Source organism: Pinus tabuliformis, chromosome 5_1, assembly GCF_031772625.1.
Source record: "Pinus tabuliformis cultivar Carrire ecotype Pingquan chromosome 5_1, CPIR1, whole genome shotgun sequence".
Classification (NCBI taxonomy): domain Eukaryota; kingdom Viridiplantae; phylum Streptophyta; class Pinopsida; order Pinales; family Pinaceae; genus Pinus; species Pinus tabuliformis.
Window position 1 is genome coordinate 618,255,459 of NC_142305.1, and position 4,748 is coordinate 618,260,206.

At 35.8% G+C, this 4,748-nt stretch overlaps 1 long non-coding RNA gene across 1 annotated transcript; it reads left to right on the top strand.

Annotated features, from left to right (window-relative positions):
• Nucleotides 1-235: 235 nt before the first annotated feature.
• Nucleotides 236-3,533, top strand: LOC149166443 (uncharacterized). The gene is made up of 2 exons (XR_016260862.1): nt 236-2,171; nt 2,780-3,533. It is a non-coding gene; the product is annotated as an uncharacterized LOC149166443 (long non-coding RNA).
• The last annotated feature ends 1,215 nt before the right edge of the window (nt 3,534-4,748 follow it).

A 4,748-nucleotide genomic window follows, 5' to 3' on the forward strand; every position in this document is an offset into this window, starting at 1 on the left:
TCCACACTTTATTGAAACCCATAGAGCCATTTTAAAACCCACTTTCCACTTTAAAACTATGAACCATACTTTTAAAGTAATTTAAATTCAGATTTTAAAATAGTTGTAACAATGTATGAGTTTGAAAACATAGTTTTAAATAATTTAAATCTAGATTATAATATAGATTTAAACCTAATTTTTAATTAGTTTAAACCCACATTTTATTGAAATCCATACGAACCCATACAACCATTTTAAAACCCACTTTCCACTCTAAACCATAATTTTAGAATAGTTTTAAAATAATTTAAATCCAGATTTTAAAATAGTTTAAATCAGACTTAAATGAAACCCATAGTGCCATTTAAAAACCCAGTGTAAAAAACATGCTGCTGCGTGTTTATTTTAAAACACGCTGACATGGACATGCAATAGTTTAATATGAATAGTCTAACCGACCATTTAATACAATGGTTTGAAACATGCGGCCATGGTTTTATTCTCAAAAAACATAAATTAGTTTGAAATGGCATATATTAGTTTGAAACCAAAAGATGCAAATACTTTCAAACTAAAACTTGAAGATACAAATACATTCAAAAACAATAATAGATTGAAACTATAAAAAAACCCTAAGAGCAAATAGTTGAAACAATAATACACGACACTAGTACATTTAAGACCTTTTTTAAAGACGGAATTAATATTTTGTCTCAAACACACAAATTATTATTTTAGTTACCTTAAATTTTATAATTAAGACAATTTTAATTTTAAATGTCTTAACTTAAAAATAAATTATACAGTAATATCATGTGTGTTCTGTCATTTATTCAGAATAAAACTCTGCTTTGTGTTTCTCTTTTTTCTGTTCACTATACTGCATTGCATTGTTCAAACCCTATTTGCCTCTTCTGATGAAATTTGAAGCATGTTCACTATACTGCATTGCCTTGTTCAAACCCTAATTGCCTCTTCTGATGAAATTTGAAGCATATAAAAATGGCTGATTCTGATCACCCGGCAAAGAGAATAAAGGCAAATAGGCAAATAAGAAGTCACAGGAATCTGCGAGGGAGAAGACAGAGGAGGACAACGCTGGTATGGTCAAAGAAAGATAATCTGACTATCATGGAAGCTTGTTTGGACTGTATGAAAAGGGGCTTAAACTTCTCCGCAAATGTTATGAAAATCAGCATGAAGTATCTCATTATCTGACTATCATGGAAGCTTGTTTGGACTGTATGAAAAGGGGCTTAAACTTCTCCGCAAATGTTATTAAAATTATGGAAAGCATTAAAGATTTAATTCAGCCTGAAGTATCTCAACAAGAAGTGTATGAGAAGATAAGACCATAGGGCATATGGAGCAACTTTGGAGAAAATGAAGCAAGTGTATGAAAGGTGTATGAGAAGTTAAGACCATAGGGCATAATGTGTATGAGAAGATAAGACCATAGGGCATATGGAGCAACTTTGGAGAAAACGAAGCAATATGGAGAAAATAAAACAATCTGATTTTCAATTCAAAGAGGTCAATAAGCAACAACATGCTGTGGTCTGATCACGAGGTCAATAAGCAACAGCATGCTCTGGTCCGAAACGTGTATGGGGTGAGTACGAGGTCAATAAGAAACAGCATGCTCTGGTCCGAAACGTGTATGAGGTGAGCACGAGGTCAATAAGCAACAGCATGCTCTGGTCGGAAACGGATTCGTGGTCAAACACGAATTAGAGTCTTGCCTAGAAGACCAAAAAAAAACGGATTGGTGGTCAAACACGAATTAGAGTCTCGCCTAGAAGACAAAAAAAAAAATCTCTGCATGTGGATTCATTAATTGGCAACAGCTAGCTTTCCACTCACATTGACCTATATCTGCTGCCATCATCAGCCATCATCCACATGCATTTTCTAATAGGGCAGCAAGGGTAAATGGTATGGAGGGAAGTGAATTTTTTGGCTTATATGCAGTTTGGATGTTCTGCAGCATACGCCCATTGTTCAACCAGCGGTGGTCTCATCATGATTTACAAGGTCTGTTCTTGTACGTTTTTACAGTGGTCTCATCATGATTTACAAGGTCTGTTCCTGTACGTTTTTACAGTCTGCAAGGCCAGTTCGACATCCTTCTTACAGTTTGCATACCTTGGACATTGTAGAGGACAGCATCAAAGAGGGGCATCAAAGAGGTGCATCACCCATCTCTGTTTTTTATTTTTTATTTTATGGTTTCAAGCTATCAAATGTGCTTTAATAGAATATCATATACACACCATCTTTTCCTTTGTTTTATCATAATGCCCTAGTTTTCCCCGTTTCAATTACCCGCAGCTTTCTCAGAAAAGCCACGAAGATTACAAGTTTACAGATTCCTGACTCCTCAAGTCTCCACACAGGCTGTATGCATGTCTTAATGCTTCACTGAGATCTTGTGAAATGTTTGGATTTGATAATTTGCTTATTATACACACAGGGTTGCAAAGCATACATGGCAAACTTTTCAAAATATTTAAGATAATCCCAGATCTGCCCAAACTCGAGAGATCCCCATTAGCTGATGGCCAGGGCATTATTATACAGTATTGATTCGTATTGATTCCCGTGAATCCTCAATTCCCGTGGACCCTCACCGAATTTTTAACAATTGCATCCATCCACTTAACTGCTATCAGCTTTAGGGTTAGTGTAGTTATTGACATTTCATTGCAATTAACACAAGAAAATAGCTAGGATTGTATTAATTTCATCCTACATCTGATCAAAATGCTAGTGATACAAATTGTTCTTTTTTAACCAGGTTTTATTGCTGACAATGGTGCTATGAATACTAAAATTGGAGTGCATCCAATCAGGATGTGATAATATTTTTCCAAGAATCTTGGTTTCGGTTGCAAAAAATTGTCTATGATGTGACATCAACAGACTGATCTATTTTCAAGATTGTTTCGAGAATGCAAAGCTTAATACTGCAGTTGAATTCTTCAAGAAGACTCGTGTTAGGCTGCTGTGTGAAGATGATCGGAACCTGAGCAAGAGCTTGATGATTTTCAGACGATTTTCAGACGTTGGGGGTGTATTATACCGTTCAGAAGAAGATGGGAGAATGGAGAATATGCTGCATATATTTATGGGATGTTTACAATATGAACAGTAATTTATGGATGAGAGGGCCATTGTCTCCTCGAACCGTGATGAATGTGTGTGGCAATGCATGATTGTTGGATTATATTGGTGGTGAAAATCTAGTTTTTTCATGCCTAGCCTATAGTTTTGAATCATGAGATCTTCATTCTAGGTTATCATTCTCATGCAAGAACTTACCGTAGTTGTACGATGGTTTATGGTACATGGATAGAATCTCTTATTTATAAGGCATTCATGATTGAGCCCTAGAAGGAACATTTCCTGTTGTGTTATTTCCAGTAGGATTTATGTTACTGGAGGCTCCCATGAAACAGAGACGTGCTAGCAGCGAGGCCACAAGTCTGATTTATGGAAATCTATTCCAAAAATGCCCACAGATGAGATCCAGCTACTTGGTGTAATGCCGACTTCCTGATGTTCAATCGAGAATGATTGCTGGCATTAGTATGAAGGATGCAGTGTGATCTAAACTCATTGTGCTTCATCAATGCCACGATACCTTCCCGCTTCCCAATGAAGCCATGCTGACGGAAAATTTTTAGTGGGTTATTAGTATGTGTGTGATGGTCAGTTCTTTTGCCCATGATCTCTGTAGTAGAGTGATGCCATTTTCTCCGGCGTATGGCCTGAATGTGAGGGTGATGAGCCATGTCTTCCATGTTCCAAAACTTCCAATAGCAAATATGTAGCTTCAGTGCATTCTCCTTATGAATAATATCCTCTCTTATGAATAATATCCAGGTGCATAATTGTACTCGAAATTTCTAGCTAGAATTATTAAATCTCATACTTAATTATGTAACTTAACTTTCTTTAAATTCCTCTTTCTTTTATTTTTTTTTTTTAAACATTATAAATGGAATGTATATTGTAGTTCTAATGGTTGGGATTTGTGTTAAAGAATTTAGTCATATTGATATCATCTTCTCTAATCCCACCTTTGGGTGTGGGAATATTGCATTGGTAGTTTTAGAGTGGGTGGGTGGTTTTCCCTAATCTCTGGTGAGCAGGGAAACAATACATCTTGAGGGGGTGAATTCCTAATCCGTTCTTTGGGTGTGGGAATATTGCCATTGGTAGTTTTAGGGTGGGTGGTGGTTTTCCCGAATCGCTCGCTGGTGAGCGGGGAAACCTATCTTGAGGGGCACCTTCCGTACTAATTGCATTTTGTTGCATTTTCTCTCCATTAGAGAGAAAACCAAACCAAATCAAGCTTCCTAAATACACTTCAAATTCGTATGCTTTAGATTATAAATCACAATTGCTTTCTTTTTATTTCATCAGGAAATTTTGTAAAACAGACTTTACCAAGTAATTATGGGCTAACAATTCAAATATTTCTGGATATTTTTATTTCATTTAAAACTTGTACGAGGATTCCAAAAACGTAGTTCATGTTTTCCACTCTAAACTTGTGTGCTTCATGTTTCAAATTAAGTTTTTCAACAAAACAAATCATGCATTGCCGAAGATAAATAAGCTCATTACTACTCTACTAGTGTTGATTTTGTTGCTAAAGGGCTATAAACACAAAAAGTAGTAGTGATGGAAGAGCTAAATCTATTGGATGGAAAACTATTGTTGCTGCTGTTTGATAGAGAATATTTTCCTGATATAAACTA